Below are 23,297 nucleotides of genomic sequence, written 5' to 3'. Positions count from 1 at the left end.
GTCATTCTGACTGGTGTGAGGTGATACATTTGTGTAGATTGGATTTGCATGCGTCTAATAATTCCTGATGTTTTGCGTGGATCAATGTCCTTTTCATTTTTTTTTAAGATTCAGCTAAACTTACAACTTCAAATTTCCTTCTTGAAAAATTTGCCGCGTTTGGATTTTTTTGGCCATTCCCTACCCCAGGACAGTTTTTGAGGGCATGAGTCATTTACAGCCCTGCAGTCCTTGTGAATATCAGTGACCATTAGCAGTGGATTTAAAGCTGCTGTTTGAGGAAACGGCCTTAAGGTGGCAGCATTTCTACGTTGCCAACTCTGCTTGCTAGGGAAACAGAACCTTGCTGCAAGTTGTGCTTTTAGGTTGCAGATTAGAGTGGAATGTGTCAGGACAAACCCCCATAAGTTTTAGCCTCCTTAATTCTTGTTTGTGTCTTTAAGTTTTCATTTTTATCAGAGCAAATTGGATTTTAAAATGTCTTTTGTTCTAGCTGCACAGAATCTTGTTCATGTACACATATACATATATCTATTGATCTTTGTGTCCTTTTCCATGTAGGTTATTGTAGAGTGTTGAATAGACCACTCTTGGTATTCCATAGGTCTTTGGGGATGATATATTTTATATGTATTAGTATATGTTTGTTAACCCCAATATCCTAATTTGTCCATTCCTCACACCTTTTCTTTGGCTTAACCATAAGTTTGTCTTCTCCATCTGAGATTGTCTTTCCGTATGGAAATATGTTCATTTTTATGAATTTTCAGATAACATAAGTGATATCGTAGAACATTTGTCTTTCGCAATCTGACTTACTTCACGTTGTGTGATTATCTCTAGGCTCATCCGTGGTGCTGCATATGCCATTCTTTTATTTTTTTCGTGGCTAATATTCCATTCTGTACATATACCACTTCTTCTTTGTCCATTCATCTGTTTATGGAGCTTTTTTTTGCTTCCATGTCTTGGCTCTTTCAATATTGCTGCAGTGCACATTTGCCTGCCTCTGTCTTTCCGATTCTGGTGGTCTTAGGTTATAGGCCCAGAAGGTGCCCTGCCGCATCATACGGTAGCTCAATTTTTACCTTTTAAAGCAGCTGCATTCAGTTTTCATTAGTGCTGTTAGCACTTTACACCCCATCAGCAGCTAGAAGGTACACAGTTCCCTAAAACCTCTTCAGCATTTATAGTTTGTAGACTTTTTGCTGATGGTCATTTGACTGGTGTGAGCTGAAACCTTTGTGGACGTGGGATTTGCATGCAGCTAATAATTCCTTATACTGAGCTATAGGCATGTCTTTTTTTTCTTTTCCTTTTTTTTTAAAGAGTGAGTACAACTTCCCTCTCATATTGACTTCTTGAAAACTTTGTCATGTGTTGAAATTTCTTGCCTATTCCCTACCCCAGGACATTTTTTGAGGGCAGGTATCATTTACAGCCCCGCAGTCCTCGTGACTATTAAGCGACCATTAGCACTGTGTTTAAAGCTGCAGTTGTGGGAAACAGCCACAAGGCGGCAGCATTATTACGTTCTCAACTCTTGTTACTAGGGCAACAGAGTCTTCCTGGACGTCGTGTTCCTCGGTTGTAAATTAGAGTAGAATGTGCTGGGACAAGCCCCCAGAAGTTTATGTCTCCTTACTTATGTTCGTTTTTTAAATTTAATTTATATTTCTTATCGGAGGAAATTTGATTAGAGTGTTGTGATTGTCTGGCTGTACAGAATCTGGTCAATGATTCATACATATGTCTGTTCATCTTCGGATCCTGTTACCATGTACGTTATTACAGAATGTTGAGTAGACCTCCCTTGGTATTTGGTAGGTGTTTTGTCATGATATATTTTATATGTATTGGTGATTATATAATTCATATAGTTTATATGTTATATGTTTATATACATTTAACATACATTAGTATATGTATGCTACCCCCATAATCCTAATTTATCCATCCTCCCACCTTTCATTTTGGTTAACCATTAGTTTGTTTTATAAGTCTGTGAGTGTGTTTTTCTGTGGAAATATGTTCATTGGGAGCAATCTTAGGATGGATAACACGTATAAATGATATCATAGGATGTTTGTCATTCCTTTTTGACTTACTTAACGTACTATGATTATTTCTAGGCTCATGTGTAGTCCTGAAAACGGCATTGTTCATTTTTTTCCCGAGGCTACTATTCCATTCGGTACGTACACCACTTCTTCTTTGTCCATTTATCTGTTGATGGACATTTTGTTTGCTTGCATGGCTTGGCTATTGTAAATATTGCTGCAGTGCATGTTTGCCTGTCTGTGCCTTTCCCATTCTGGTCTTCTTAGGGTATAGGCCCATTAGGGGATCGGCCGCATGATATGGTAGCTCAATTTTTACCTTTTAAACGCAGCTCCATTCTGTTCTCATGATTAGCTGTTACCAGTTTACATCCAACCAACAGCATAGTGGGTATGCATTTCTCCCCCAACCCGTCAGCATGCATTGTTTGTAGACTTTTTACGGATGGCATTTTGAATATTGGGTGGTGAAATCTTTTTGTAGTTTGGATTTGCATCCAACCAATAATTCCTGATATTGAGCTTTTATCCATGTTCTTCTTTTTTTAAAACAACCGAGTGAGTAACACTTACCTCTTCAAATTGTTTTCTTGAAAAATTTTCCGTGTTGTGAACTTTCTTGGCCATTACCTACCCCAGGACATTTTTTGAGGACACGTGTCATTTACGGCCCTACAATTACTGTGAATCTCAAGTGACCCTTAGCCCTGTGTTTAAAGCTGCTGTTGTGGGAAACGGCCACAAGGCAGCAGCATTTCTCCATTCCCAAGTCTGGTTACTAGGGCAGCAGAGCCTTCCTGAAAGTTGTGTTCCTAGGTTGTAAATTAGAATGGGATGTGCCAGGGAAAACCCCAATAACTTTATGTCTCATTAATTGTTGTTCGTGGTTTTAATTTTTTAAATTGGGGTAATGAGCAGAATAGTGTTTGTTCTGGGTGTGCACAATCAGGTTCAATTGAACATTATATATATCTACTCATGTACAGATCCTCTTCCCATGTAAATTACTATTATTTTTTTAAATAAATTTATTTTATTTATTTATTTATTTTTGGCTGAGTTGGATCTTCGTTGCTGCATGTGGGCTTTCTCCAGTTGCGGTGAGCGGGGGCTACTCTCCGTTGCGGTGCACCGGCTTCTCACTGCAGTGGCTTCTCTTGTTGCGGAGCACGGGCTCTAGGCGTGTGGGCTTCAGTAGTTGTGGTGCATGGGCTCAGTAGTTATGGCTCATGGGCTCCAGAGCGTAGGCTCATTAGTTGTGGTGCACGGGCTTAGTTGCTCTGCTGCATGTGGGACCTTCCCGAACCAGGGATCGAACCTGTGTCCCCTGCATTGGCAGGTGGATTCTTAACCACGGTGCCACCAGGCAAGCCCCCGTGTAAATTATTACAGAGCGTTCAGTAGACCTCCCTTGGTATATGGTCGGTCTTTTTGATACGTGTGTTTAATATGTATTTGTATACGTACGGTAACCCTAATCTTAATGTGTCCATTCCTCCCACCTTTCCTTTTAGATAACCATAGTTTGTTTTCTAAGTCTGTGAGAGTCTTTCTCTGTGGAAATATGTTCATACGTGTCAGTTGTTAGGTAACAGCTAGGAGTGATATCACAGGTTATTTGTCGGCTGCTTTCCGACTTACCTCATGTTCTGTGATTATCTCTAGGCTCATCTATGGTGCTGCAAAGAGCAGTGTTTCATCCTTTTCCATGGCGAATATTGCATTGTGTAGATGGACCACTTCTTCTTTGTGCATTCATCTGTGGATGGACATTTTGGTTACTTCCAAGTCTTGGCAATGCTAAATATTGATGCAGTGCAGGATTGCCAGCCTGTGTCTTTTGGATTCTGGTCTTCTCAGGGATTAGGCCCAGCAGTGGGCCTACTAGATCATATGGTGGTTCAAATTTTTCCCTTTCAACGCACCTCCATTCTGTTCTCACTACTGGCTGTTACCAGTTTACATGCCACCAGCAACTAGAGGGTACACAGTTCTCTAAAACCCCTTCAGAATTTATTGTTTGTAGACTTTTTACTGATGGCATTTTGAGTGTTGGGTGGTGATACCTTCTTGTAGGTTGGATTTGCATGCGTCTAATAATTCCCGATATTGAGCTTTCATCTACGTTTTTTTTTAAGTAAAACAGAGAAACTCACCTCTTCAAATTGTTTCCTTGAAAAATTTGCCATGTTCCCTGAATTCCTGTGGCCATTACCTGCACCAGGACATTTTTTGAGGGCAGGTGTCCTTTACAGCCCTGTAGTAATTGTGAATATCACATGACCATTAGTTCTGCATTTAAAGCTGCTGTTGCAGGAAACGGCCACAAGGGGGCAGCATTTCTATATTCCCAACTCTGGTTACTAGGGCAACACAGCCTTCCTGGAAGTCCTGTTTGTAGGTTGTAAAGTAGAGTGGAATGTGCCAGGACAAACCCCCAGAAACTATGTCTACTTATTTGTTGTTGATATTCTCAGTTTAATTTTCATTTTTCTCAGAGCAAATTTGATTGCAATGTTGTGTTTGTTCTAGGTGTACAGAATGTCTTTCATTGATTCATATATCTTTTCATGTTTGGATCCTGTTCCGTAGAGATTATTACAGAATGTTGTGTAGACCTCTCTTGGTATTCGGTATGTCTGATGATTATATATTTTATAAGTATTAGCATATGTCTGTTAAACCCAATATCCTCCGTTGTACATTCCTCACATCTTTCCGTTTGGTTAAGCACAAGCTTGTTTTCTGAACACATGAGTGTCCTTCTCTGTGGAAATAGGTTCATTCCTATCAATTTTTAGATAAGACCTATACGTGATATCATAGGATACGTGTCTCTCGCTTTCTGACTTACTTCAAGGTGTGTGATTGTCTGTAGCCTCGTCTATGGTGCTGCAAACGGCATTGTTTCATTCTTTTCTGTGTCTAATATTGCATTGTGTACATGGACCACTTTTTCGTCCATTCATCTGATGATGGACATTTTTGTTGCTTCCATGTCTTGGCTATTGTAAATACTGCTGCAATACACGATGTTCCATCCTGTGTCTTTTTGATTCTGGCTTTCACAGGTGACAGGCCCAATAGCGGGCCTTCCGGATCATATGGGGACTCAATTTTTACCTTTCAACGCACTGCCATTCTGTTCCTATTATTGGCGGTGACCAGTTTACATCCCACTTAGACCGAGAGGTTACGCTATTCTCTGCAACTTCTTCAACATCTATTGTTTGTTGACGTTTTGCTGATGGTCATTCTGACTGGTGTGAGGTGATACGTTTGTGTAGATTGGATTTGCATGCGTCTAATAATTCCTGATGTTTTGCGTGTATCAATGTCCTTTTCATTTTTTTTTAAGATTCAGCTAAACTTACAACTTCAAATTTCCTTCTTGAAAAATTTGCCGCGTTTGGATTTTTTTGGCCATTCCCTACCCCAGGACAGTTTTTGAGGGCATGAGTCATTTACAGCCCTGCAGTCCTTGTGAATATCAGTGACCATTAGCAGTGGATTTAAAGCTGCTGTTTGAGGAAACGGCCTTAAGGTGGCAGCATTTCTACGTTGCCAACTCTGCTTGCTAGGGAAACAGAACCTTGCTGCAAGTTGTGCTTTTAGGTTGCAGATTAGAGTGGAATGTGTCAGGACAAACCCCCATAAGTTTTAGCCTCCTTAATTCTTGTTTGTGTCTTTAAGTTTTCATTTTTATCAGAGCAAATTGGATTTTAAAATGTCTTTTGTTCTAGCTGCACAGAATCTTGTTCATGTACACATATACATATATCTATTGATCTTTGTGTCCTTTTCCATGTAGGTTATTGTAGAGTGTTGAATAGACCACTCTTGGTATTCCATAGGTCTTTGGGGATGATATATTTTATATGTATTAGTATATGTTTGTTAACCCCAATATCCTAATTTGTCCATTCCTCACACCTTTTCTTTGGCTTAACCATAAGTTTGTCTTCTCCATCTGAGATTGTCTTTCCCTATGGAAATATGTTCATTTTTATGAATTTTCAGATAACATAAGTGATATCGTAGAACATTTGTCTTTCGCAATCTGACTTACTTCACGTTGTGTGATTATCTCTAGGCTCATCCGTGGTGCTGCATATGCCATTCTTTTATTTTTTTTCGTGGCTAATATTCCATTCTGTACATATACCACTTCTTCTTTGTCCATTCATCTGTTTATGGAGCTTTCTTTTGCTTCCATGTCTTGGCTCTTTCAATATTGCTGCAGTGCACATTTGCCTGCCTCTGTCTTTCCGATTCTGGTGGTCTTAGGTTATACGCCCAGAAGGTGCCCTGCCGCATCATACGGTAGCTCAATTTTTACCTTTTAAAGCAGCTGCATTCAGTTTTCATTAGTGCTGTTAGCACTTTACACCCCATCAGCAGCTAGAAGGTACACAGTTCCCTAAAACCTCTTCAGCATTTATAGTTTGTAGACTTTTTGCTGATGGTCATTTGACTGGTGTGAGCTGAAACCTTTGTGGACGTGGGATTTGCATGCAGCTAATAATTCCTTATACTGAGCTATAGGCATGTCTTTTTTTTTCTTTTCCTTTTTTTTTAAAGAGTGAGTACAACTTCCCTCTCATATTGACTTCTTGAAAACTTTGTCATGTGTTGAAATTTCTTGCCTATTCCCTACCCCAGGACATTTTTTGAGGGCAGGTATCATTTACAGCCCCGCAGTCCTCGTGACTATTAAGCGACCATTAGCACTGTGTTTAAAGCTGCTGTTGTGGGAAACAGCCACAAGGCGGCAGCATTATTACGTTCTCAACTCTTGTTACTAGGGCAACAGAGTCTTCCTGGACGTCGTGTTCCTCGGTTGTAAATTAGAGTGGAATGTGCTGGGACAAGCCCCCAGAAGTTTATGTCTCCTTACTTATGTTCGTTTTTTAAATTTAATTTATATTTCTTATCGGAGGAAATTTGATTAGAGTGTTGTGATTGTCTGGCTGTACAGAATCTGGTCAATGATTCATACATATGTCTGTTCATCTTCGGATCCTGTTACCATGTACGTTATTACAGAATGTTGAGTAGACCTCCCTTGGTATTTGGTAGGTGTTTTGTCATGATATATTTTATATGTATTGGTGATTATATAATTCATATAGTTTATATGTTATATGTTTATATACATTTAACATACATTAGTATATGTATGCTACCCCCATAATCCTAATTTATCCATCCTCCCACCTTTCATTTTGGTTAACCATTAGTTTGTTTTATCAGTCTGTGAGTGTGTTTTTCTGTGGAAATATGTTCATTGGGAGCAATCTTAGGATGGATAACACGTATAAATGATATCATAGGATATTTGTCATTCCTTTTTGACTTACTTAACGTACTATGATTATTTCTAGGCTCATGTGTAGTCCTGAAAACGGCATTGTTCATTTTTTTCCCGAGGCTACTATTCCATTCGGTACGTACACCACTTCTTCTTTGTCCATTTATCTGTTGATGGACATTTTGTTTGCTTGCATGGCTTGGCTATTGTAAATATTGCTGCAGTGCATGTTTGCCTGTCTGTGCCTTTCCCATTCTGGTCTTCTTAGGGTATAGGCCCATTAGGGGATCGGCCGCATGATATGGTAGCTCAATTTTTACCTTTTAAACGCAGCTCCGTTCTGTTCTCATGATTAGCTGTTACCAGTTTACATCCAACCAACAGCATAGTGGGTATGCATTTCTCCCCCAACCCGTCAGCATGCATTGTTTGTAGACTTTTTACGGATGGCATTTTGAATATTGGGTGGTGAAATCTTTTTGTAGTTTGGATTTGCATCCAACCAATAATTCCTGATATTGAGCTTTTATCCATGTTCTTCTTTTTTTAAAACAACCGAGTGAGTAACACTTACCTCTTCAAATTGTTTTCTTGAAAAATTTTCCGTGTTGTGAACTTTCTTGGCCATTACCTACCCCAGGACATTTTTTGAGGACACGTGTCATTTACGGCCCTACAATTACTGTGAATCTCAAGTGACCCTTAGCCCTGTGTTTAAAGCTGCTGTTGTGGGAAACGGCCACAAGGCGGCAGCATTTCTCCATTCCCAAGTCTGGTTACTAGGGCAGCAGAGCCTTCCTGAAAGTTGTGTTCCTAGGTTGTAAATTAGAATGGGATGTGCCAGGGAAAACCCCAATAACTTTATGTCTCATTAATTGTTGTTCGTGGTTTTAATTTTTTAAATTGGGGTAATGAGCAGAATAGTGTTTGTTCTGGGTGTGCACAATCAGGTTCAATTGAACATTATATATATCTACTCATGTACAGATCCTCTTCCCATGTAAATTACTATTATTTTTTTAAATAAATTTATTTTATTTATTTATTTATTTTTGGCTGAGTTGGATCTTCGTTGCTGCATGTGGGCTTTCTCCAGTTGCGGTGAGCGGGGGCTACTCTCCGTTGCGGTGCACCGGCTTCTCACTGCAGTGGCTTCTCTTGTTGCGGAGCACGGGCTCTAGGCGTGTGGGCTTCAGTAGTTGTGGTGCATGGGCTCAGTAGTTATGGCTCATGGGCTCCAGAGCGTAGGCTCATTAGTTGTGGTGCACGGGCTTAGTTGCTCTGCTGCATGTGGGACCTTCCCGAACCAGGGATCGAACCTGTGTCCCCTGCATTGGCAGGTGGATTCTTAACCACGGTGCCACCAGGCAAGCCCCCGTGTAAATTATTACAGAGCGTTCAGTAGACCTCCCTTGGTATATGGTCGGTCTTTTTGATACGTGTGTTTAATATGTATTTGTATACGTACGGTAACCCTAATCTTAATGTGTCCATTCCTCCCACCTTTCCTTTTAGATAACCATAGTTTGTTTTCTAAGTCTGTGAGAGTCTTTCTCTGTGGAAATATGTTCATACGTGTCAGTTGTTAGGTAACAGCTAGGAGTGATATCACAGGTTATTTGTCGGCTGCTTTCCGACTTACCTCATGTTCTGTGATTATCTCTAGGCTCATCTATGGTGCTGCAAAGAGCAGTGTTTCATCCTTTTCCATGGCGAATATTGCATTGTGTAGATGGACCACTTCTTCTTTGTGCATTCATCTGTGGATGGACATTTTGGTTACTTCCAAGTCTTGGCAATGCTAAATATTGATGCAGTGCAGGATTGCCAGCCTGTGTCTTTTGGATTCTGGTCTTCTCAGGGATTAGGCCCAGCAGTGGGCCTACTAGATCATATGGTGGTTCAAATTTTTCCCTTTCAACGCACCTCCATTCTGTTCTCACTACTGGCTGTTACCAGTTTACATGCCACCAGCAACTAGAGGGTACACAGTTCTCTAAAACCCCTTCAGAATTTATTGTTTGTAGACTTTTTACTGATGGCATTTTGAGTGTTGGGTGGTGATACCTTCTTGTAGGTTGGATTTGCATGCGTCTAATAATTCCCGATATTGAGCTTTCATCTACGTTTTTTTTTTAAGTAAAACAGAGAAACTCACCTCTTCAAATTGTTTCCTTGAAAAATTTGCCATGTTCCCTGAATTCCTGTGGCCATTACCTGCACCAGGACATTTTTTGAGGGCAGGTGTCCTTTACAGCCCTGTAGTAATTGTGAATATCACATGACCATTAGTTCTGCATTTAAAGCTGCTGTTGCAGGAAACGGCCACAAGGGGGCAGCATTTCTATATTCCCAACTCTGGTTACTAGGGCAACACAGCCTTCCTGGAAGTCCTGTTTGTAGGTTGTAAAGTAGAGTGGAATGTGCCAGGACAAACCCCCAGAAACTATGTCTACTTATTTGTTGTTGATATTCTCAGTTTAATTTTCATTTTTCTCAGAGCAAATTTGATTGCAATGTTGTGTTTGTTCTAGGTGTACAGAATGTCTTTCATTGATTCATATATCTTTTCATGTTTGGATCCTGTTCCGTAGAGATTATTACAGAATGTTGTGTAGACCTCTCTTGGTATTCGGTATGTCTGATGATTATATATTTTATAAGTATTAGCATATGTCTGTTAAACCCAATATCCTCCGTTATACATTCCTCACACCTTTCCGTTTGGTTAAGCACAAGCTTGTTTTCTGAACACGTGAGTGTCCTTCTCTGTGGAAATAGGTTCATTCCTATCAATTTTTACATAAGACCTATACGTGATATCATAGGATATGTGTCTCTCGCTTTCTGACTTACTTCAAGTTGTGTGATTGTCTGTAGCCTCGTCTATGGTGCTGCAAACGGCATTGTTTCATTCTTTTCTGTGTCTAATATTGCATTGTGTACATGGACCACTTTTTCGTCCATTCATCTGATGATGGACATTTTTGTTGCTTCCATGTCTTGGCTATTGTAAATACTGCTGCAATACACGATGTTCCATCCTGTGTCTTTTTGATTCTGGCTTTCACAGGTGACAGGCCCAATAGCGGGCCTTCCGGATCATATGGGGACTCAATTTTTACCTTTCAACGCACTGCCATTCTGTTCCTATTATTGGCGGTGACCAGTTTACATCCCACTTAGACCGAGAGGTTACGCTATTCTCCACAACTTCTTCAACATCTATTGTTTGTTGACGTTTTGCTGATGGTCATTCTGACTGGTGTGAGGTGATACGTTTGTGTAGATTGGATTTGCATGCGTCTAATAATTCATGATGTTTTGCGTGTATCAATGTCCTTTTCATTTTTTTTTTAAGATTCAGCTAAACTTACAATTTCAAATTTCCTTCTTGAAAAATTTGCCACGTTTGGATTTTTTTGGCCATTCCCTACCCCAGGACAGTTTTTGAGGGCATGAGTCATTTACAGCCCTGCAGTCCTTGTGAATATCAGTGACCATTAGCAGTGGATTTAAAGCTGCTGTTTGAGGAAACGGCCTTAAGGTGGCAGCATTTCTACGTTGGCAACTCTGCTTGCTAGGGAAACAGAACCTTGCTGCAAGTTGTGCTTTTAGGTTGCAGATTAGAGTGGAATGTGTCAGGACAAACCCCCATAAGTTTTAGCCTCCTTAATTCTTGTTTGTGTCTTTAAGTTTTCATTTTTATCAGAGCAAATTGGATTTTAAAATGTCTTTTGTTCTAGCTGCACAGAATCTTGTTCATGTACACATATACATATATCTATTGATCTTTGTGTCCTTTTCCATGTAGGTTATTGTAGAGTGTTGAATAGACCACTCTTGGTATTCCATAGGTCTTTGGGGATGATATATTTTATATGTATTAGTATATGTTTGTTAACCCCAATATCCTAATTTGTCCATTCCTCACACCTTTTCTTTGGCTTAACCATAAGTTTGTCTTCTCCATCTGAGATTGTCTTTCCCTATGGAAATATGTTCATTTTTATGAATTTTCAGATAACATAAGTGATATCGTAGAACATTTGTCTTTCGCAATCTGACTTACTTCACGTTGTGTGATTATCTCTAGGCTCATCCGTGGTGCTGCATATGCCATTCTTTTATTTTTTTTCGTGGCTAATATTCCATTCTGTACATATACCACTTCTTCTTTGTCCATTCATCTGTTTATGGAGCTTTTTTTTGCTTCCATGTCTTGGCTCTTTCAATATTGCTGCAGTGCACATTTGCCTGCCTCTGTCTTTCCGATTCTGGTGGTCTTAGGTTATAGGCCCAGAAGGTGCCCTGCCGCATCATACGGTAGCTCAATTTTTACCTTTTAAAGCAGCTGCATTCAGTTTTCATTAGTGCTGTTAGCACTTTACACCCCATCAGCAGCTAGAAGGTACACAGTTCCCTAAAACCTCTTCAGCATTTATAGTTTGTAGACTTTTTGCTGATGGTCATTTGACTGGTGTGAGCTGAAACCTTTGTGGACGTGGGATTTGCATGCAGCTAATAATTCCTTATACTGAGCTATAGGCATGTCTTTTTTTTTCTTTTCCTTTTTTTTTAAAGAGTGAGTACAACTTCCCTCTCATATTGACTTCTTGAAAACTTTGTCATGTGTTGAAATTTCTTGCCTATTCCCTACCCCAGGACATTTTTTGAGGGCAGGTATCATTTACAGCCCCGCAGTCCTCGTGACTATTAAGCGACCATTAGCACTGTGTTTAAAGCTGCTGTTGTGGGAAACAGCCACAAGGCGGCAGCATTATTACGTTCTCAACTCTTGTTACTAGGGCAACAGAGTCTTCCTGGACGTCGTGTTCCTCGGTTGTAAATTAGAGTGGAATGTGCTGGGACAAGCCCCCAGAAGTTTATGTCTCCTTACTTATGTTCGTTTTTTAAATTTAATTTATCTTTCTTATCGGAGGAAATTTGATTAGAGTGTTGTGATTGTCTGGCTGTACAGAATCTGGTCAATGATTCATACATATGTCTGTTCATCTTCGGATCCTGTTACCATGTACGTTATTACAGAATGTTGAGTAGACCTCCCTTGGTATTTGGTAGGTGTTTTGTCATGATATATTTTATATGTATTGGTGATTATATAATTCATATAGTTTATATGTTATATGTTTATATACATTTAACATACATTAGTATATGTATGCTACCCCCATAATCCTAATTTATCCATCCTCCCACCTTTCATTTTGGTTAACCATTAGTTTGTTTTATCAGTCTGTGAGTGTGTTTTTCTGTGGAAATATGTTCATTGGGAGCAATCTTAGGATGGATAACACGTATAAATGATATCATAGGATATTTGTCATTCCTTTTTGACTTACTTAACGTACTATGATTATTTCTAGGCTCATGTGTAGTCCTGAAAACGGCATTGTTCATTTTTTTCCCGAGGCTACTATTCCATTCGGTACGTACACCACTTCTTCTTTGTCCATTTATCTGTTGATGGACATTTTGTTTGCTTGCATGGCTTGGCTATTGTAAATATTGCTGCAGTGCATGTTTGCCTGTCTGTGCCTTTCCCATTCTGGTCTTCTTAGGGTATAGGCCCATTAGGGGATCGGCCGCATGATATGGTAGCTCAATTTTTACCTTTTAAACGCAGCTCCGTTCTGTTCTCATGATTAGCTGTTACCAGTTTACATCCAACCAACAGCATAGTGGGTATGCATTTCTCCCCCAACCCGTCAGCATGCATTGTTTGTAGACTTTTTACGGATGGCATTTTGAATATTGGGTGGTGAAATCTTTCTGTAGTTTGGATTTGCATCCAACCAATAATTCCTGATATTGAGCTTTTATCCATGTTCTTCTTTTTTTAAAACAACCGAGTGAGTAACACTTACCTCTTCAAATTGTTTTCTTGAAAAATTTTCCGTGTTGTGAACTTTCTTGGCCATTACCTACCCCAGGACATTTTTTGAGGACACGTGTCATTTACGGCCCTACAATTACTGTGAATCTCAAGTGACCCTTAGCCCTGTGTTTAAAGCTGCTGTTGTGGGAAACGGCCACAAGGCGGCAGCATTTCTCCATTCCCAAGTCTGGTTACTAGGGCAGCAGAGCCTTCCTGAAAGTTGTGTTCCTAGGTTGTAAATTAGAATGGGATGTGCCAGGAAAACCCCAATAATTTTATGTCTCATTAATTGTTGTTCGTGGTTTTAATTTTTTAAATTGGGGTAATGAGCAGAATAGTGTTTGTTCTGGGTGTGCACAATCAGGTTCAATTGAACATTATATATATCTACTCATGTACAGATCCTCTTCCCATGTAAATTACTATTATTTTTTTAAATAAATTTATTTTATTTATTTATTTATTTTTGGCTGAGTTGGATCTTCGTTGCTGCATGTGGGCTTTCTCCAGTTGTGGTGAGCGGGGGCTACTCTCCGTTGCGGTGCACCGGCTTCTCACTGCAGTGGCTTCTCTTGTTGCGGAGCACGGGCTCTAGGCGTGTGGGCTTCAGTAGTTGTGGTGCATGGGCTTAGTTGCTCTGCTGCATGTGGGACCTTCCCGAACCAGGGATCGAACCTGTGTCCCCTGCATTGGCAGGTGGATTCTTAACCACGGTGCCACCAGGCAAGCCCCCGTGTAAATTATTACAGAGCGTTCAGTAGACCTCCCTTGGTATATGGTCGGTCTTTTTGATACGTGTGTTTAATATGTATTTGTATACGTACGGTAACCCTAATCTTAATGTATCCATTCCTCCCACCTTTCCTTTTAGATAACCATAGTTTGTTTTCTAAGTCTGTGAGAGTCTTTCTCTGTGGAAATATGTTCATACGTGTCAGTTGTTAGGTAACAGCTAGGAGTGGTATCACAGGTTATTTGTCGGCTGCTTTCCGACTTACCTCATGTTCTGTGATTATCTCTAGGCTCATCTATGGTGCTGCAAAGAGCAGTGTTTCATCCTTTTCCATGGCGAATATTGCATTGTGTACATGGACCACTTCTTCTTTGTGCATTCATCTGTGGATGGACATTTTGGTTACTTCCAAGTCTTGGCAATGCTAAATATTGATGCAGTGCAGGATTGCCAGCCTGTGTCTTTTGGATTCTGGTCTTCTCAGGGATTAGGCCCAGCAGTGGGCCTACTAGATCATATGGTGGTTCAAATTTTTCCCTTTCAACGCACCTCCATTCTGTTCTCACTACTGGCTGTTACCAGTTTACATGCCACCAGCAACTAGAGGGTACACAGTTCTCTAAAACCCCTTCAGAATTTATTGTTTGTAGACTTTTTACTGATGGCATTTTGAGTGTTGGGTGGTGATACCTTCTTGTAGGTTGGATTTGCATGCGTCTAATAATTCCCGATATTGAGCTTTCATCTACGTTTTTTTTTTAAGTAAAACAGAGAAACTCACCTCTTCAAATTGTTTCCTTGAAAAATTTGCCATGTTCCCTGAATTCCTGTGGCCATTACCTGCACCAGGACATTTTTTGAGGGCAGGTGTCCTTTACAGCCCTGTAGTAATTGTGAATATCACATGACCATTAGTTCTGCATTTAAAGCTGCTGTTGCAGGAAACGGCCACAAGGGGGCAGCATTTCTATATTCCCAACTCTGGTTACTAGGGCAACACAGCCTTCCTGGAAGTCCTGTTTGTAGGTTGTAAAGTAGAGTGGAATGTGCCAGGACAAACCCCCAGAAACTATGTCTACTTATTTGTTGTTGATATTCTCAGTTTAATTTTCATTTTTCTCAGAGCAAATTTGATTGCAATGTTGTGTTTGTTCTAGGTGTACAGAATGTCTTTCATTGATTCATATATCTTTTCATGTTTGGATCCTGTTCCGTAGAGATTATTACAGAATGTTGTGTAGACCTCTCTTGGTATTCGGTATGTCTGATGATTATATATTTTATAAGTATTAGCATATGTCTGTTAAACCCAATATCCTCCGTTATACATTCCTCACACCTTTCCGTTTGGTTAAGCACAAGCTTGTTTTCTGAACACGTGAGTGTCCTTCTCTGTGGAAATAGGTTCATTCCTATCAATTTTTACATAAGACCTATACGTGATATCATAGGATATGTGTCTCTCGCTTTCTGACTTACTTCAAGTTGTGTGATTGTCTGTAGCCTCGTCTATGGTGCTGCAAACGGCATTGTTTCATTCTTTTCTGTGTCTAATATTGCATTGTGTACATGGACCACTTTTTCGTCCATTCATCTGATGATGGACATTTTTGTTGCTTCCATGTCTTGGCTATTGTAAATACTGCTGCAATACACGATGTTCCATCCTGTGTCTTTTTGATTCTGGCTTTCACAGGTGACAGGCCCAATAGCGGGCCTTCCGGATCATATGGGGACTCAATTTTTACCTTTCAACGCACTGCCATTCTGTTCCTATTATTGGCGGTGACCAGTTTACATCCCACTTAGACCGAGAGGTTACGCTATTCTCCACAACTTCTTCAACATCTATTGTTTGTTGACGTTTTGCTGATGGTCATTCTGACTGGTGTGAGGTGATACGTTTGTGTAGATTGGATTTGCATGCGTCTAATAATTCCTGATGTTTTGCGTGGATCAATGTCCTTTTCATTTTTTTTTAAGATTCAGCTAAACTTACAACTTCAAATTTCCTTCTTGAAAAATTTGCCGCGTTTGGATTTTTTTGGCCATTCCCTACCCCAGGACAGTTTTTGAGGGCATGAGTCATTTACAGCCCTGCAGTCCTTGTGAATATCAGTGACCATTAGCAGTGGATTTAAAGCTGCTGTTTGAGGAAACGGCCTTAAGGTGGCAGCATTTCTACGTTGCCAACTCTGCTTGCTAGGGAAACAGAACCTTGCTGCAAGTTGTGCTTTTAGGTTGCAGATTAGAGTGGAATGTGTCAGGACAAACCCCCATAAGTTTTAGCCTCCTTAATTCTTGTTTGTGTCTTTAAGTTTTCATTTTTATCAGAGCAAATTGGATTTTAAAATGTCTTTTGTTCTAGCTGCACAGAATCTTGTTCATGTACACATATACATATATCTATTGATCTTTGTGTCCTTTTCCATGTAGGTTATTGTAGAGTGTTGAATAGACCACTCTTGGTATTCCATAGGTCTTTGGGAATGATATATTTTATATGTATTAGTATATGTTTGTTAACCCCAATATCCTAATTTGTCCATTCCTCACACCTTTTCTTTGGCTTAACCATAAGTTTGTCTTCTCCATCTGAGATTGTCTTTCCCTATGGAAATATGTTCATTTTTATGAATTTTCAGATAACATAAGTGATATCGTAGAACATTTGTCTTTCGCAATCTGACTTACTTCACGTTGTGTGATTATCTCTAGGCTCATCCGTGGTGCTGCATATGCCATTCTTTTATTTTTTTCGTGGCTAATATTCCATTCTGTACATATACCACTTCTTCTTTGTCCATTCATCTGTTTATGGAGCTTTTTTTTGCTTCCATGTCTTGGCTCTTTCAATATTGCTGCAGTGCACATTTGCCTGCCTCTGTCTTTCCGATTCTGGTGGTCTTAGGTTATAGGCCCAGAAGGTGCCCTGCCGCATCATACGGTAGCTCAATTTTTACCTTTTAAAGCAGCTGCATTCAGTTTTCATTAGTGCTGTTAGCACTTTACACCCCATCAGCAGCTAGAAGGTACACAGTTCCCTAAAACCTCTTCAGCATTTATAGTTTGTAGACTTTTTGCTGATGGTCATTTGACTGGTGTGAGCTGAAACCTTTGTGGACGTGGGATTTGCATGCAGCTAATAATTCCTTATACTGAGCTATAGGCATGTCTTTTTTTTTCTTTTCCTTTTTTTTTAAAGAGTGAGTACAACTTCCCTCTCATATTGACTTCTTGAAAACTTTGTCATGTGTTGAAATTTCTTGCCTATTCCCTACCCCAGGACATTTTTTGAGGGCAGGTATCATTTACAGCCCCGCAGTCCTCGTGACTATTAAGCGACCATTAGCACTGTGTTTAAAGCTGCTGTTGTGGGAAACAGCCACAAGGCGGCAGCATTATTACGTTCTCAACTCTTGTTACTAGGGCAACAGAGTCTTCCTGGACGTCGTGTTCCTCGGTTGTAAATTAGAGTGGAATGTGCTGGGACAAGCCCCCAGAAGTTTATGTCTCCTTACTTATGTTCGTTTTTTAAATTTAATTTATATTTCTTATCGGAGGAAATTTGATTAGAGTGTTGTGATTGTCTGGCTGTACAGAATCTGGTCAATGATTCATACATATGTCTGTTCATCTTCGGATCCTGTTACCATGTACGTTATTACAGAATGTTGAGTAGACCTCCCTTGGTATTTGGTAGGTGTTTTGTCATGATATATTTTATATGTATTGGTGATTATATAATTCATATAGTTTATATGTTATATGTTTATATACATTTAACATACATTAGTATATGTATGCTACCCCATAATCCTAATTTATCCATCCTCCCACCTTTCATTTTGGTTAACCATTAGTTTGTTTTATCAGTCTGTGAGTGTGTTTTTCTGTGGAAATATGTTCATTGGGAGCAATCTTAGGATGGATAACACGTATAAATGATATCATAGGATATTTGTCATTCCTTTTTGACTTACTTAACGTACTATGATTATTTCTAGGCTCATGTGTAGTCCTGAAAACGGCATTGTTCATTTTTTTCCCGAGGCTACTATTCCATTCGGTACGTACACCACTTCTTCTTTGTCCATTTATCTGTTGATGGACATTTTGTTTGCTTGCATGGCTTGGCTATTGTAAATATTGCTGCAGTGCATGTTTGCCTGTCTGTGCCTTTCCCATTCTGGTCTTCTTAGGGTATAGGCCCATTAGGGGATCGGCCGCATGATATGGTAGCTCAATTTTCACCTTTTAAACGCAGCTCCGTTCTGTTCTCATGATTAGCTGTTACCAGTTTACATCCAACCAACAGCATAGTGGGTATGCATTTCTCCCCCAACCCGTCAGCATGCATTGTTTGTAGACTTTTTACGGATGGCATTTTGAATATTGGGTGGTGAAATCTTTTTGTAGTTTGGATTTGCATCCAACCAATAATTCCTGATATTGAGCTTTTATCCATGTTCTTCTTTTTTTAAAACAACCGAGTGAGTAACACTTACCTCTTCAAATTGTTTTCTTGAAAAATTTTCCGTGTTGTGAACTTTCTTGGCCATTACCTACCCCAGGACATTTTTTGAGGACACGTGTCATTTACGGCCCTACAATTACTGTGAATCTCAAGTGACCCTTAGCCCTGTGTTTAAAGCTGCTGTTGTGGGAAACGGCCACAAGGCGGCAGCATTTCTCCATTCCCAAGTCTGGTTACTAGGGCAGCAGAGCCTTCCTGAAAGTTGTGTTCCTAGGTTGTAAATTAGAATGGGATGTGCCAGGGAAAACCCCAATAACTTTATGTCTCATTAATTGTTGTTCGTGGTTTTAATTTTTTAAATTGGGGTAATGAGCAGAATAGTGTTTGTTCTGGGTGTGCACAATCAGGTTCAATTGAACATTATATATATCTACTCATGTACAGATCCTCTTCCCATGTAAATTACTATTATTTTTTTAAATAAATTTATTTTATTTATTTATTTAGTTTTGGCTGAGTTGGATCTTCGTTGCTGCATGTGGGCTTTCTCCAGTTGTGGTGAGCGGGGGCTACTCTCCGTTGCGGTGCACCGGCTTCTCACTGCAGTGGCTTCTCTTGTTGCGGAGCACGGGCTCTAGGCATGTGGGCTTCAGTAGTTGTGGTGCATGGGCTCAGTAGTTATGGCTCATGGGCTCCAGAGCGTAGGCTCATTAGTTGTGGTGCACGGGCTTAGTTGCTCTGCTGCATGTGGGACCTTCCCGAACCAGGGATCGAACCTGTGTCCCCTGCATTGGCAGGTGGATTCTTAACCACGGTGCCACCAGGCAAGCCCCCGTGTAAATTATTACAGAGCGTTCAGTAGACCTCCCTTGGTATATGGTCGGTCTTTTTGATACGTGTGTTTAATATGTATTTGTATACGTACGGTAACCCTAATCTTAATGTGTCCATTCCTCCCACCTTTCCTTTTAGATAACCATAGTTTGTTTTCTAAGTCTGTGAGAGTCTTTCTCTGTGGAAATATGTTCATACGTGTCAGTTGTTAGGTAACAGCTAGGAGTGGTATCACAGGTTATTTGTCGGCTGCTTTCCGACTTACCTCATGTTCTGTGATTATCTCTAGGCTCATCTATGGTGCTGCAAAGAGCAGTGTTTCATCCTTTTCCATGGCGAATATTGCATTGTGTAGATGGACCACTTCTTCTTTGTGCATTCATCTGTGGATGGACATTTTGGTTACTTCCAAGTCTTGGCAATGCTATATATTGATGCAGTGCAGGATTGCCAGCCTGTGTCTTTTGGATTCTGGTCTTCTCAGGGATTAGGCCCAGCAGTGGGCCTACTAGATCATATGGTGGTTCAAATTTTTCCCTTTCAACGCACCTCCATTCTGTTCTCACTACTGGCTGTTACCAGTTTACATGCCACCAGCAACTAGAGGGTACACAGTTCTCTAAAACCCCTTCAGAATTTATTGTTTGTAGACTTTTTACTGATGGCATTTTGAGTGTTGGGTGGTGATACCTTCTTGTAGGTTGGATTTGCATGCGTCTAATAATTCCCGATATTGAGCTTTCATCTACGTTTTTTTTTTAAGTAAAACAGAGAAACTCACCTCTTCAAATTGTTTCCTTGAAAAATTTGCCATGTTCCCTGAATTCCTGTGGCCATTACCTGCACCAGGACATTTTTTGAGGGCAGGTGTCCTTTACAGCCCTGTAGTAATTGTGAATATCACATGACCATTAGTTCTGCATTTAAAGCTGCTGTTGCAGGAAACGGCCACAAGGGGGCAGCATTTCTATATTCCCAACTCTGGTTACTAGGGCAACACAGCCTTCCTGGAAGTCCTGTTTGTAGGTTGTAAAGTAGAGTGGAATGTGCCAGGACAAACCCCCAGAAACTATGTCTACTTATTTGTTGTTGATCTTCTCAGTTTAATTTTCATTTTTCTCAGAGCAAATTTGATTGCAATGTTGTGTTTGTTCTAGGTGTACAGAATGTCTTTCATTGATTCATATATCTTTTCATGTTTGGATCCTGTTCCGTAGAGATTATTACAGAATGTTGTGTAGACCTCTCTTGGTATTCGGTATGTCTGATGATTATATATTTTATAAGTATTAGCATATGTCTGTTAAACCCAATATCCTCCGTTATACATTCCTCACACCTTTCCGTTTGGTTAAGCACAAGCTTGTTTTCTGAACACGTGAGTGTCCTTCTCTGTGGAAATAGGTTCATTCCTATCAATTTTTACATAAGACCTATACGTGATATCATAGGATATGTGTCTCTCGCTTTCTGACTTACTTCAAGTTGTGTGATTGTCTGTAGCCTCGTCTATGGTGCTGCAAACGGCATTGTTTCATTCTTTTCTGTGTCTAATATTGCATTGTGTACATGGACCACTTTTTCGTCCATTCATCTGATGATGGACATTTTTGTTGCTTCCATGTCTTGGCTATTGTAAATACTGCTGCAATACACGATGTTCCATCCTGTGTCTTTTTGATTCTGGCTTTCACAGGTGACAGGCCCAATAGTGGGCCTTCCGGATCATATGGGGACTCAATTTTTACCTTTCAACGCACTGCCATTCTGTTCCTATTATTGGCGGTGACCAGTTTACATCCCACTTAGACCGAGAGGTTACGCTATTCTCCACAACTTCTTCAACATCTATTGTTTGTTGACGTTTTGCTGATGGTCATTCTGACTGGTGTGAGGTGATACGTTTGTGTAGATTGGATTTGCATGCGTCTAATAATTCCTGATGTTTTGCGTGGATCAATGTCCTTTTCATTTTTTTTTAAGATTCAGCTAAACTTACAACTTCAAATTTCCTTCTTGAAAAATTTGCCGCATTTGGATTTTTTTGGCCATTCCCTACCCCAGGACAGTTTTTGAGGGCATGAGTCATTTACAGCCCTGCAGTCCTTGTGAATATCAGTGACCATTAGCAGTGGATTTAAAGCTGCTGTTTGAGGAAACGGCCTTAAGGTGGCAGCATTTCTACGTTGCCAACTCTGCTTGCTAGGGAAACAGAACCTTGCTGCAAGTTGTGCTTTTAGGTTGCAGATTAGAGTGGAATGTGTCAGGACAAACCCCCATAAGTTTTAACCTCCTTAATTCTTGTTTGTGTCTTTAAGTTTTCATTTTTATCAGAGCAAATTGGATTTTAAAATGTCTTTTGTTCTAGCTGCACAGAATCTTGTTCATGTACACATATACATATATCTATTGATCTTTGTGTCCTTTTCCATGTAGGTTATTGTAGAGTGTTGAATAGACCACTCTTGGTATTCCATAGGTCTTTGGGGATGATATATTTTATATGTATTAGTATATGTTTGTTAACCCCAATATCCTAATTTTTCCATTCCTCACACCTTTTCTTTGGCTTAACCATAAGTTTGTCTTCTCCATCTGAGATCGTCTTTCCCTATGGAAATATGTTCATTTTTATGAATTTTCAGATAACATAAGTGATATCGTAGAACATTTGTCTTTCGCAATCTGACTTACTTCACGTTGTGTGATTATCTCTAGGCTCATCCGTGGTGCTGCATATGCCATTCTTTTATTTTTTTTCGTGGCTAATATTCCATTCTGTACATATACCACTTCTTCTTTGTCCATTCATCTGTTTATGGAGCTTTTTTTGGCTTCCATGTCTTGGCTCTTTCAATATTGCTGCAGTGCACATTTGCCTGCCTCTGTCTTTCCGATTCTGGTGGTCTTAGGTTATAGGCCCAGAAGGTGCCCTGCCGCATCATACGGTAGCTCAATTTTTACCTTTTAAAGCAGCTGCATTCAGTTTTCATTAGTGCTGTTAGCACTTTACACCCCATCAGCAGCTAGAAGGTACACAGTTCCCTAAAACCTCTTCAGCATTTATAGTTTGTAGACTTTTTGCTGATGGTCATTTGACTGGTGTGAGCTGAAACCTTTGTGGACGTGGGATTTGCATGCAGCTAATAATTCCTTATACTGAGCTATAGGCATGTCTTTTTTTTTCTTTTCCTTTTTTTTTAAAGAGTGAGTACAACTTCCCTCTCATATTGACTTCTTGAAAACTTTGTCATGTGTTGAAATTTCTTGCCTATTCCCTACCCCAGGACATTTTTTGAGGGCAGGTATCATTTACAGCCCCGCAGTCCTCGTGACTATTAAGCGACCATTAGCACTGTGTTTAAAGCTGCTGTTGTGGGAAACAGCCACAAGGCGGCAGCATTATTACGTTCTCAACTCTTGTTACTAGGGCAACAGAGTCTTCCTGGACGTCGTGTTCCTCGGTTGTAAATTAGAGTGGAATGTGCTGGGACAAGCCCCCAGAAGTTTATGTCTCCTTACTTATGTTCGTTTTTTAAATTTAATTTATATTTCTTATCGGAGGAAATTTGATTAGAGTGTTGTGATTGTCTGGCTGTACAGAATCTGGTCAATGATTCATACATATGTCTGTTCATCTTCGGATCCTGTTACCATGTACGTTATTACAGAATGTTGAGTAGACCTCCCTTGGTATTTGGTAGGTGTTTTGTCATGATATATTTTATATGTATTGGTGATTATATAATTCATATAGTTTATATGTTATATGTTTATATACATTTAACATACATTAGTATATGTATGCTACCCCCATAACCCTAATTTATCCATCCTCCCACCTTTCATTTTGGTTAACCATTAGTTTGTTTTATAAGTCTGTGAGTGTGTTTTTCTGTGGAAATATGTTCATTGGGAGCAATCTTAGGATGGATAACACGTATAAATGATATCATAGGATATTTGTCATTCCTTTTTGACTT

Source organism: Eubalaena glacialis, chromosome 7 (genome assembly GCF_028564815.1).
Source record: "Eubalaena glacialis isolate mEubGla1 chromosome 7, mEubGla1.1.hap2.+ XY, whole genome shotgun sequence".
In the NCBI taxonomy this organism is placed as follows: domain Eukaryota; kingdom Metazoa; phylum Chordata; class Mammalia; order Artiodactyla; family Balaenidae; genus Eubalaena; species Eubalaena glacialis.
Note: the sequence above shows the minus strand (reverse complement) of the source record.